General features: G+C 34.3%; 1 long non-coding RNA gene across 1 annotated transcript; it reads left to right on the plus strand.

Moving 5' to 3' along the window:
- Positions 1-612: 612 nt before the first annotated feature.
- LOC117325548 lies at positions 613-3498 on the plus strand. The gene is made up of 4 exons (XR_004532284.1): positions 613-651; positions 755-855; positions 1660-1715; positions 1935-3498. It is a non-coding gene; the product is annotated as an uncharacterized LOC117325548 (long non-coding RNA).
- The last annotated feature ends 11106 nt before the right edge of the window (positions 3499-14604 follow it).

Here is a 14604-nt window from a genome sequence, read left to right on the forward strand (position 1 = left end):
TAGCATTTATTGATGTAGAATTAATATGTATATCACAGGCTTCTGCGCTGGTTAGTATTGATAGAAAAAAAATATATTAAAACTAAATTAGATATTAAAAAAGAAACCAATTACCACATTCAGATTCCTTACAAGAATATATTCATCCCCATCAAAATTAGTAACATCAGCTTTATTGAAAAACACGAATTTATAGAAAATCCTTCCCTGAAGTGAAGGCAGCCAAACTTTTGCATATCCCTCAATTTCCCTTTTATACCCCATCCCGGCCTTTTAAATATGTTTACAAGGTGCAAAAAAGCAAATTTCTCGACCGAAAAAAGGTAGGTGTGTTAGTTAGATATCTTCACTAAAGATGTAGCTATTTATCAAACCAGTGATATGGATCTATGGCGTTATTTTAAGGTATACAATTTTCTTGCAAATCATCTATGAAAACTGTCTTCAGGTTCTGTCACAAACTATATATCAAATGTTACTTCTAGAAGAAGATCAAGGGTAAATATCTAAATTAATTTTGTGTACATGGGATCTGTGTAAGATCCTTGATTGAAATTTGTTGAAAGTGTTCTTCAATGTCTTTTGTTTCTTTCATTATTTGCAGAACAGGGGCCGGTTTTAATCAAAGGAAACTGGTCACATTTTGAAGAGGTAAGTATTCATATATATATGCCCAGGCAATCGATTTGGACATATATCATTCTTGCAGACATTTGATGTTGACTTATACTCTAGAAATATATTTTTCCTATAGATGTCAAATTGTCAACAATACATTACTGGATACGCCGTGTTGGGGACCTTCCTATCTATTTCCGTCAGCATTAATATAGGAGTAATCGTCCACTGTCTAAGGTAAGTGTATCTAAACCATGACGCGTGTGTGTTGTACTCATTATATAATAAGGAATTTGGAATAGGTATTACAATGTATGTACTAGCATGCACTTTGAAATGATCATGATTATTTTACAGCACTAAAATGTCTTTGAATTACTTAAGCAATTATTCGATTTACGTTAAATGATACTTTGTTACTCAGGAACATGACATTTTAATATTGTTATTGCAATCGGCTGCCCGCAATTGTTGTCGAGTTTTGTGAGATGACATGAACAAACTGCGGAGATAAACTTTTAACACAATTTATTAGGGTATTCATTTATACAATCTTTACAGTACCTTAGATATTTTCGAATTAATTTCCTTCAGTGATTCAAATACAGACCGAAGAGATCTTTCACACAAACATAGAAATATTGTACATGTACGTTGTTTATCTACTTACCTTATGTCACTTTTTCGTGCTCTATGTGTGTATATGAACGTATGCAAGTTACTTGTGATTTGATAAAGGGGCGGATTTCCCCGAAAGAATTACAATTTACCTGCGAACATCTGTTTGTTAGAATCAATTATCTATCTTGGACCATACCATTGCTATTACTTTCTAACCCTACTTATAAAAACATATTTTGTACACATAAATTTATCTGATGGAATAAATGGCTTCTCATATTGAATAATGTGTAAAATACGCAGTCGTAAACATAGGAATCAGGACCTGATTATTATCAAAAAATCATGAACATATCGCTATTATCGCGCTCGGACATCAATTTACCGAGAGCGAAACTGAAAACAATATTTTTTTTTCAGAATGCGTTTCAGAAATTCCAGGACTCAAACAACTTCCAATGAACTACAAACATACCGTAAGTATATACTGAATGTACACTGTATGTGTAATTGTTTGATGAAAAAAATGCAATGAGGTCAACCAACGTTTAAAATAGCATTTATTGTTTTATTCCGAAAGAAAACCTGATACTCATATTATTGTACACATAATAGAGGATTTAGTGTTTATTTAAAGCATGAATTATCTGTATTAAAATATAACACTTGACCGACAGATACATATCTCTTTGCAGATATACCCGATCATGAGGACAACTATGACAGTTTAGATTCATCAAAAATTAACACTACACGTAACGTTTATGATACCATTGTTAAATAGTGGGAGAAAAGGGAAAATATTAGTGAAAATATTTCCTTTAATCTTTTTATAAAAATTCGTTGGTTAAATTTTGTTTATGGAGGAAATGGAGTAGTAAACCACTTCGTAATCATATGATACATACAGAGTCGAGTTATATGTAGACTTATCATAGATTAGATATATATATACGTTAACGTGGCTTTGATCTATATGTGTTAATGCGAAAACAGGTTCCATTGCCAATTATACTTCAATAGCCATTTTCACACCCTAGTTTAGGAAAAATGTTATTTGTGATAGTAAGTATATATGTAGAGATTGTTATCAGACTGTACTCTATAAATATATAGCTTTGTTTGGTTTCACGGATATTTTGCCTTTTTCACACATATTGTAACACTTATTAACCAGACTCCTCTTAATGGACTTTGTATCTTGTGTCAGTTAAACCTAAAAAAGGGAATGCAGGCCAAACACAAAATCTATATCCTTAAAGTCAGCTGCAAAGTGCATGTCAAAACATGAGCTGTATTTTAGTGTCTTGATTTTGAATGTCAATATCTTATCCGATAAACATGATAAAGTAAGATAGGATTTTTATTTACGTTTTAATGAACATCACTTTTACTTTGATACATACCATCGCTACACGGAAAATGCTCTTGCTTACGTATCCATACCTTCTTCCTTGTGAAAAGTTTTTATTTTCTTGTAACGAATATTCAAAATCCCTTTTTATGTCCTGATGTTTCTAGAATTAGTGAAATAAATGATGACATTTTTCATCACAAACCCATCTATATACATATATTTCATCACAAGACCTAGTTACTGATTACATAATAGTTATCCCTTTGGAACTATCAGAGAACACGTGGTCTGATGTCAGCATACCATTCTAGTGCATATTAAAATACGATTGTATAAAAACGCATCATGGATGTACTTGAAGTGAAACAGTTATTTACAGTATCATTTGTGAGCCACACACTAAGCATACATATTTGCATGATTTATGAGATATATTTTCATTATTTCAATAACGTCAAAGCAGATTTATTAGAGTGTCTGCCTTGTTTAGCGTTGTTCTATAGGCTATCCATTTGAAAATGTTTGCTGATGACTGAACAATTATACCGTCGTACGTTTGGTTCTGTACCATCATTAAGGAAGTATACCTTGATATCGGATGTAAACAATATATGAAGGCATAATAACAAACATCTGATATTATCATATACTATTAAGCATAATAAACATAATCTTGTGTATTATAATAACATCAGACATAATAATCACATTACTTCTAAAAAAATACATTAGCTAAAGGTATTCTTGGCATGATCAATGGAATCAAAGTACATTTTGTTAAGGTAAATGCAATATATCAATGTGATCATTTCCATATTTTATGTAAGAATTATGATGCGTAGGATCGTAATTGTATAGTTTTGTGGCAATGTTAATGAATGCTGGATTTAAAGTTTATATGAATATACCTCTATAAATTGTATCTTTATTTTGCATTACAAATGCAGGATTTATAATAATTTACAATAAAACAACTAAAGGATATTTTATTTGAAGTCATGTCTATATTATTAGGTTTAACGCTAAACAAACTTCATTAACTATTTTGCCCTGCAGGCATTGCGTAAGAATTGTACCCTGCTGCTCCAAATGAATCATCGTAAGAGGCGACTAAATATGGATCTTATCTTTTCTCTACTTTCTTAACCACTTTCTTCTTCCTAGCGTCTCCCTTGACAAACCATCAATTGTGGCCTTTAGTTGAGCGTTCGCCCCTCTAAGGAAGGCTTTTGGTTCTGTCCCTTGGTCGAGTTGCTTCCCCTGCTTACCTTTCAGCATATTATGAGTGGGACGACAGATATGATAATACGGTACTTATACTTTACACGAAAAGCTCACCCCTCAGCCTTATATCTTGGTGAAATACCCACTGCCTAATCTCTCTGGAGGTCTCCTGTCACGGCAAGATCTCCTTGGAGAGGTGGTAAGCGTACCCTAGTTTTGATGTAACAACTGGTTCTCCGAGGTACAAGGGTTGGGTCATAGGTGCTGATACCTGCTCAGCCTGCCAGTCAATGTTGGCTAATAGACATATAACTTTTACAGCATCTGTAAAAAGCTGAGACTGACGTGATAGATCATCTGCATCCGCATTCTTTCTACTTGTTCTGGATTGTGAAATCATACTTGGCAAGTGCAGCTACCAATTTATGGTCAGAAGCATCAAGCTTAGCTGTAGTTAACACATATGTTAGTGGGTTGTTATCAGTGAATCATTGGAAAGTGTCCCGGTACAAGTAGTCGTTGAATTTATCCGTCACCGCACAGTTCAGAGCCAAAAACTCATAGCCCAAGATGGGAGGGCTGGATAACATTTCCTTTATTGTCTGAAAGGCACCCCTTTGTGAGTCGCCCAACAACCAGGGCTTAACCTTTTCAGGCTTTTCTGCTTCAGCCTTACACTTGTTAGTACTATGCCACTATAATAACCTTTAAAGAGGTTCCACTATCTTTGCATAGTCCTGCACAAACCTCCTATAATAACATAAAAGCCTAAAATCTCTCCAAGCTCTTTCACATTTCAAGACTCCGGCCATTATTCCACTGATAGGATATCATCAAAAAATACCAAATCTAAATAACACTGTCGTACATTCGTACCAACTATCACTAGACAATGCCCATTGTTCGGAGTATTTTGCACTATTAGCACTGGAGCAACTAACTCCGTCTCTGACAAGAATATAACCAATATATCCTAATCTAATCAGTAACAGAGACTTCAAGTCCAAGTCTAGCAAAGTCTAACAATTCTGGTTGACCAGCTAAGGCGTGATAACCTGCCTCTGATATTGTCGCCACTATTGATCCAGTGTCCACTTTCATTTCAGACCCGTTAATATATAGCACACTCTTATTATCAACATCAACCATACGACTGATCATTTTTTGGCCTTTTCCTTCCCCACAGGTCTCTGGTTTGCCACCGGCAGAGACCTCTAGGCGTTTTGGTCTACCACATCAGCTTTATTACCTTGACTTTGGACTTAAGCCTGACCTTGATCATTCGTTTGACCTTTCTTCTGATTGTTCTGACCATGACCTATTCCATATCCTCTCTGACCCCTATGATCGCTACATCCTTACTTATAACCTGACCTGAGTTACCTTTGGGAAAACTTTGTCCCTCTAACTTACTCATAATAGTATCCATCTTCTTCTCAAGAAGATCAAATCCCTTTTCAACCTCTTCTCAAGTTCATCCATACACCTGTCCTCAGTAGGTTCCCCTAAAATAGCATGTTGCTGAGCTTTCTTGGAAGTACTAGAAACTGCTGACTTGTTATTAATCTCAATTTCCTTCTCCCTTAATTACTCATCAAAATCCCCCACCGTATCATACTTGTGGCGGGTTTGACTCTTGAGTATATCTGAAGGTAAGGATGTCTAAAACTGGCGCCTTTGTTCTGCGAGTAGGAGATGGATCCTTTGGTTACCGAGGATGGTGGACTTCGGCGAGACGAGAATGAGTTTTCTGGAACAGACTTTAAATGTTCACATAATTTATTGTTCCGATGGACGGAAAACCGGGAACTGCTGTCTTCATTGTAATTGGTAACTGGTAATTGAACATGTATAATGCTTTACAGCAAGTACATATATGTATACGGAAGTCTCCCACAAGGCGTCGGATATATGTAATATCGGGCGCCGGCCTAGGGCCGCATGTCATTATATACTATGCTATCAGTGGCGGGAAGATTGCGTGAAATGTCGGTTCACCCGTCGATTGGACAGATGTTCAGTCCAAGACATAAAAAGATACAGACATACCATTGACATTTTTGAAACGGAACATACTCATTACACACAGTACAGTGAATTTTGTCACTGACGAGTACAACACACCGGTACGTATGCATTATGTAATATTAACACTAGGTTACAATATGAAAAACTGTTCAAATTCACATTTTCCATGCAAGCGCCTGTGATATTTCCTTGACACTCCAATATATTTTACACATGCTTATAAGCAATTAGATCTAACTTATAATTCAAATGATTTTTAGTTTGAGCATATACAAAATATTTATGAAAAATCCGAAAAACGATTGAACCTTCTTAAAAGTTTGAAATATAAATTAAATAGAAAAAAAAACATTCATAACTATGTACGTAGCATTTATAAGCAGCCAAATACTAGAATATTCAGCTGTAGTTAAGGATAATTGCAATAATATATGTAAAAAAACTGATTGTATCAATACAGGTAGAAGCTAAACGGATTATCACTGGACTAAGGAAAGGAACTCCAAATAATATATCATACAGAGAACTTGGATTGGAAACTTTATAAAGTCTTCGAAAAAAGTAATAATAATAATAAAAACTTACATGTATTATAATGTACCAAATTTAACATAAAAATGCACCTCAATACCTTATTGATATAGTTTCTCGATACTTAAATGACAATGAAGACGCTATACATGATCTCCATAAACAGCGGTTATTCAATCCGCCATTATGTAGATCAGACAATTATTATAACAGCTGTTTCCCAACCACGCTACGTGAATTAAATTGCGTAGGTACTACAATTCTAAATGTACCATCTTTAGGTGTTTTTAAGAAACATATCTCTCCTGTCAAGACCAGGCTCTAATTCGTACAACGGACATCTTTAAAAATTAAGGTAATAGAAAAGAAAATATTACGTAACGCAACTTAGAAATAAGTAACTTAAATTTTGACCGTTATAATGATCATCTTATATATTCACCATTGTGCAGAGGTAATAAAGGGGACGAAACTTCATACCATTTCTTGTTTAAATGCTGTTAATATGAACAGCAAAGTCAAGAGCTGAAACAAAATATCAATTACCAGCACCATCTTTTTACTTTAGTATTAACTCATCGAAATTACCCGTTAACAGATGACATTGATATCAACATGATCAACGCTGCTTAAAAATCAGCTGATTTCTAAAAATGTTTGATTGATTGATTGATTTAATTTAAAACCAGTTTATTCAACAACAATCTTTTCATTAAAAAGTATCAATACACAAAGTTTTTTTTATCATATAAAATGTTTGTTTTGATGCAGGGGCATTCAGTCAGAATCTAGCACACTGGGATGGATGCTACAGGAAGAAGAGTTACGAACATTTATCCCCGGAACTCTAGTGTGGCTGGATTTAAGATTGTGTGGCAATCCTGTTTTTAAACAATAGCTTCTAACCGAGAACGAAAACCTTTTTTAACTCTGAAAAATTATCAACATAATTTGTCAAAGGATATTCCAGAGCCGTATTACCTCCTTTTTTTCGCTAAATGGTATTTCTTATTACCTCCCTTTGATCATGAAAATCATTATATCACGTCGACTTGATTTATAAACATATTTCTTATACCTCTTCACTTCAAATTACTATTGCTCTGCTTTTATTGACGAAGACTAATATGGGCCTAGCCTGGTGTCTAACCGATTTGTATAATCCAATAAAATATGTTGAAATATCAGGAAACAACACATTAATACCGCTACTCCTGATGTTATTCTCCTAACGTAATTGTCGCTTGTAGCAACTAAACCCTACTGGTACTCCTGAAGTAATTGTCACCTGTAGCAATTATACTCTACATTTACTTTTGAAATACATGTAATCTATCGCTGAAGTGGCTTCTTTTTGCTGGTATTCCTGAAGTAATCGTTTTACGAAGGGACTACTCTCTACTGTTACGCCTGAAATAATGTTTCTCTGTTGTGGCCATGCCCCATTATAAGACATGAGGTAGTCATCGTTTGTATCAGCTTTTGAAGTACACTGTAACTGTCCTCTCTACCGGCTACCCGCAACATTTAAGAAAGTGTTTACCGTAGCAGCTATAGCCCAAAATAACTCCTGAAATAATCTTTTTGGTAACAATAATACCCTAGTACTACTTTGTCAGAAATCATACAGCTACACTGTACTGTAACATCTGAAATATGTGTCCTCTGTAGCGCCTACCCTGTCTACATGTAGCGTCTATACCTAACTTTAAATACCGAATTAATAGTCCAGCTACCCCTGCTGTTAATCCTAACGAAAACGCCCTATGTAGCGGCTACGTCATTCTGTAATTTCCCTGTAAATATAACTGACTTTCAAAGTTTTTAAGACATTTATCACTGAACATGACATGTTTATTTCTGACAACTTATGAAATTAAGAACTGAATGTTTTCGAGGCAGCTTAATCACGAAAACATCTATTCACTGTTCACTGATAGTGTTCCCGCTGTTGGATATGATTAGGACTATTTTGTTAAAGATGTGAGATATATCGGTGGTTTAAATAAATGTACAAGAATTACAAAACAAAATTGAAACTGTTCCTGCGAAATAATTTTTCCATCTACCCTTATAATGTTGCTCTAGGCTTTCTCGGTGTAACATATGAGGTCTTTTGTTAGTTATGCAACTGGTGAATTTGCTGAAGCGCCTGTTTACTTTAAATGCTATTTATATAAAGTTTTCAGAGGTGCAAGACAACCGTAGTATGCAGTTTATCGTCTTAGTCAGATAACAGAATGCACGAACACACACACCCATCCTATAAAAAGTGTTATACTCCAGCCTGCTTACACTAAAGTGTTTTATATTTACGAATTCTGATATCACTTGTGTGCACTGCCTAAATCTTATCAGCTCAGGAATCTACTCGATGTTAAATCAACATAAGGAAATCAATATCTTTTTTTCTTATTTAAATTTCGAAAAATTAAAATTCATGTTTTATTGACAATTTACGTAACTTAATTTACGATGCAATCTTGGTGTTACGTTTGTTTATTATAATTTGTATTGTGTACAGCCGAGTCAAAAATAATCAATGAATCAAAATCGAGCAGAACCATTTTTATTGAATGTGTACTACAACGAAAATAAATAACACAAATTTGTAATAATACTGAGGGCAATTTTTGCTGGTTATTTGAGGTCATTAAAACGTGTACCTGGACACAGCACTATAATGAAATATAAATACAGGAAACAAGTTAGCTAGAAAGTATGCGACTGGCCATGATTTACTCAAGAAACAGTTTATGATTGATTGAATTTGTCACTAAAATATTCCGTGTGCAGTAAAAAAGGCATGCATATGTACCTCCTTTTTGGTCATTTTGAAGCTTTACATCTCAATGATATCATCATTCCATCTTTGGATGGTTTACACAGATACACTTTGTATTTAACAATGAAAAGGTATCAGTTCTTTGTTCTTCTAAAATAAGGAAATAAGAAATATTGGATGTAGGATTATTAATTTGTGCAATTAACATTACAGTTGTAATGCATAGCAGATACAATTGAACATGATACTATAATCCCTTTACCAAAATGCAAACCTTATTTTTTGTTTCCCACTATTTATGACTACACAGAACGTAGAGGTTCAATTAAATATATCAAATAGTAACAAGAGCTAATGAGACTTCGGCCGGTAACAGATTATGGAAAGCCGACATAACATCTTTCAATGCACAAAGTCTGTCTTGTTTATGTTTATTATCTATCTAATAAAACAAGCGATATATCTTATTATTCGATCGATGCATTTACTGTATAACATATCCCATTAACTTTATATGATATTTTAATACGTATTTTATATATCATTTAATGATATCAGATATCTTTCATAATGTGTATCAAATATTCCATATCTTATGATATATATGCTACAAACTGTACTCAAAAGATAACACAAATGTATGCTTCAATTATGCCATTGATAATCCTTAATCGTTTAGGGTGTTCGTACAACATTTAATGTTATTATTTGGGAATAAGTCCACCATTACATTACTGTAAAAAAGAAAGGTTCTGTGACGTAACTTATTCTTGTCAGTAAACACTTCTAGTGACAAATCCCTCATTAAATAGTATTTGTCTCAAGGAAAGTTTGTTCCCTTTTAATGTCAATGCTGCAACCAGCTGGTACGGTGAGATGAAGGGTTCGGACCGTTTCTTGTTGACTTTATATTGTTTTATAAGATGTTTCAATAATGTTTTTTTTGTTTTTTAGTTGTTTTTTTTTATCTCTGATCTCTCTCTTGATCCGGAATATCTAGCCTGTTTAGAATAAAGGAGCAAATAAATAGGTAATGAAGAATAACACAGCTTTTTATACTTCATACTCGACCATACAAAAAACTTAGACATACACATCATCAGAACAATATTCACAATCCGTCAGAACGGAGGCTTAAGGATATTTCAGTCTCCTATTCAATGCAACGTTCTTTCATTCTGTATGATATACATTGTATATCGTGGAGTAACGAAATTTCAACTATATGAGATATTGTATAAACGACATGGATTATTCCATGATATCTGACAAAAGAAATCAATTAAGCTATATAGGAATTAACCTATCTATCATATACGATGTATGTTATACTATCTAAATGCATCTGGTATTTTTTATGAAATAATATCGCATGTGCCCTGGTTAAGATCGATACTGCACAAAGAATGAAGTTATTTGCGTGTCTGGTAAGAATCTTAGCCTTATCCCAGGTAACATGTTTATGTTGGGCCAACGTCGTTGTCTCCAAAACGGCATAACAATATTGGTAAGATGTTGTCAAAGGAAACGTTGGTTTATATCCAATGGTGAGATGTTTGTGGAACATTGTTCATATAACATTTATAACTTATAAATTTAAGTTAACATAAAAGTAACAACTGCCTGGCATGCTGACACAGCATAACCCTCTTCCAACTAGCATGTAGGTTAATGTACCTCAGGGCTATATTAAATTTAACATACATTTTTACATGTATACAGGTATATGCACTATTAACGCCTCCCAAACTGATTTGATGATTCATTATTTAGATAGCAGAATCGGGATTTATGCAATTGTAATATAGTGTATATAATTTTAGCGGGCATGTTTAAAAGTCTGTAAATAGCTGACGCTTAACAAATTTAGATAATAATAGAAAATAGACCAATACGATTGTTCATATCAAAATAGAATCAAGTAGAATGTCCTGTTTTAGGTACAAGTTACACTACTTTGCTAATATTAATGATTTTTAACATTTAAGTTATGTGCATAATTATATTTCAGTCCATGTTTAGGTCGGTCAAATTTAAAATGTAACACTTGTTTTTGCATAATGAGATCAATGACAATAACAACACAGTCAAATTACCAAAGTATATAAACAACTTCAACGGAAAATACTGTAAGAAAGTATTGAAGAAATTTATCATATTATCAAGGATTGGATGCTCCAGATAGAGACGGCGGCCGAAAGAAGGAATAAAAAGTGATTTGCAAATTCAATGCAAAGCAATACATACATGTATTAAACATATTATACATTTTGCTTCAATTTTAAACATAGACAATAATAATCTTCATGCTAGTTTTCGTGTTTTTAGTGTTATTTTGATTCCATATTTAACATACAGTGATATAAAGCTGAACCAACGTTTGAAATATAACAATCTAAAGTTGGGCTAACATTTATCCAGCATTTGACGTGCAGCCAAGTAAGGTTGAGCCAACATCAGATGCGCTATACTGTAAGGTTAGGCCGGCATTTCACATACAGAAAATGGGGCCGCAGAGGCCGAGTTGTTAACGTGTCTCGACACTTCATCACTAGTGCTCCACCTCTGGGTTGCGAGTTCGAAACCTACGTGGGGCAGTTGCCAGGTACTGACCGTAGACCGGTGGTTTTTTCTCCGGGTACTCCGGCTTTCCTCCACCTCTGAACTAAAAATAAACCAAAAGAAACCAAACATACAGAAAGTGAACGTGCGGCCAATATTACGCCAACATGTGGGGGTCATTATTTTGCCGATTTGCAAATTTACATTGTCATAATGGAGTATTTATTTAGTTGTATGATAACTAACACCATCATTTCCTGACATAAAAATATGTCAGTATACCCATATACTGTACACTGGTGGTAGACCTAACTCTATCGTGACGACCCAAGAATTGCATAGCATACGCTTTCGTATACGTTGTATGTCTACGCTTAGAAGTGGATATGTCTAGTATAACATTATAGCCACCTTGTATTTGCAGTACAGTGCAGACATTACACATATATGGAAGGAGTAAATAGTCCTGTGAAATACACGGTCGTACACTAAGAGATAACAGTGTCACTGACTTTATACCACATTGGACATGAAATATAAAACAATATTGCATATCTGTATGAAGTAGTAGCGATCAATACATAGCTTGAGAAAAGGTAAACAACTGATAACAGGATCCCGTTGATAACGACTCTTCCTCGTTGATATCTATGTATATGACACGAACTGGGTGACACACAACTTCCGTGTAAAAGAAAATGAGAGACAAAACAAGACGAGGAACATTTGAGCCTTTGATTTAAAGATCGGGATTGATGCGGTGAAATAATGGAATTTGTTTACCTCGCATGTATATTGATCTTAAACCTAGGCCGTTATGGTGTCATTTCCTCATGTGAGTATAGACTTAATTAATATTCAACAGATACAAGGTAATGATATGTGATATTCGATATTTCTTACATGTAAAAAGATCCATTTTACCCAAATATGCACAATGTAATGATTTTATACGGTTAATTTCATAATATTTCCTGCGTCTGTATTAAAATTTTATACATATCATATTAAGTACATTGCGTTATCACGTTATCATGCACAATGTACAATAAACATCTGCTTTGTATTGATGTCTAATCATGATTCTGTGTATTGATAACAGCAGTTATATTGAGCATGTTTTTAAAATATAATTTCTTGTAAAATCAATATGATATTATTACAACTTTTGATAGAACAACACATTGTTAGATTGAAATGTATACATATTCGTTTGCCACATTCAAATCATTGCATAACGAATGTGACAGGTAACTTGAAAGAGCCGAGTATTTGTAAAGCATGGGCAAGGTGACAGAGGTGAATGGATTACATTTGAATTATTTTTAAGTGGTGATATAACGCTGCAACTTTTGTAGTTTAAATGTAAGAAAATTATAAAGGAAAAAATAGTGATGTTGTTCGATATCATGATTTTGATATTTTCCATTAGCACATATATACATTCAAAATAAAGGGGACCTGGCACTACACAAGAACGCTACACAAAGCTCTACATACGGACAAAATAATGCCGACAGAGCGGTTGATGGAATCCTCGGGAGAGATATTACAGATGGGCACTGTTCTCATACAAATACTGGACACTACCAGGCTTGGTGGAAAGTTGACCTTGGACAAATATCTAGGATAAAGATTATCAATATCACATACAGACACGACTGTAAGATATTTTACTGTTAGACAATATTATAAACTTGCTTATATAAAAAAACACGTATTACCTCATGTCACTTTTATACCTTCTATCGATGACATAGACGTTATGTTCTTTGCCTTCTGTCGATGTGGAAATGTCATCTACTTAGCTTCGCTCTCCTTCTCCCAGCAAAGAATATTTCAATTTCTATCACAACCATAATTCTACGGCTATTGCAGAACTTCTTTTCAATGAACCATCGCATAGTGGAAAATGCCATTTAATTGGTTATGAAGCACACATAAAATGCTATATCCCAGGACGAAGATTTCCAATCGAATATCTCACCCACATTTGAGTACAGTTAGTAAGAGTTAACTCCCCTAAGAGCTGGTACATTTGCATTTGTAATTAGACGTAATATTGGTGTGTGGCACCAGGGAAATGAAAGAACAACGTAATGTAATGTAAAGGTAGATAACTCCTCTTATTGTGATCACAAAGAGAAACGAAAGTTATGTCAAAATGGCATTAATTTTGATATATATGTCAATGTAAGGTAATATTTTAAAGCCGGTACTCTTTAAACCTAGCGACAATGCACCTAAATGTGTTGTTTGGGGTAGCCAGAGCTCAAAGTAGATGGTGGTTTGAAAATATGCAGTGTGTAGAAGACTTTAAGGGTTGTAATTTGCTTGTTGTCCTTGTGAGTTCAGTTTTCCTATGTCAATGTCAGTCTCTAAGCCCTGTTTTTCTTAATTTCCCTGTCGGTCCCGTTTCCGTTTCTTTTGTTTTTATTTTACAACCTTCATTACTTCAAAGAATCTTGGAACAAAACAATAATATGTAATGCATAAGATTCGAATTTGAAAAATTGGCCAATGCTAAGGTTCAGGATGATATATGTTAATGGATCATAAGTATTACATTGTTTTAGCTGCGTAATATGTTAAGGTACACCTTAATACATGTATTTCATAGTTATTGTACTGATGATCGATGTTGCTCTCGGTATACAGATACACATAGACTATCGGGTTATTACCTCTACGTTACAAACGATACAGCCATGGCACAAAGCAACGGTAGTGTTGACGCAGGTCTCGGGTACCTGTGTTACAATGACAGTGGCAATGGACACCCATCGTACAACCAATCGAGAACATGTGCCACCAACGGGAGATACGTCATCTTCTACAATGAACGACCAAATCCGCATATACCGCCAGGCGAAGGGGC

This window comes from Pecten maximus, chromosome 4 (assembly GCF_902652985.1).
Source record: "Pecten maximus chromosome 4, xPecMax1.1, whole genome shotgun sequence".
In the NCBI taxonomy this organism is placed as follows: Eukaryota; Metazoa; Mollusca; class Bivalvia; order Pectinida; family Pectinidae; genus Pecten; species Pecten maximus.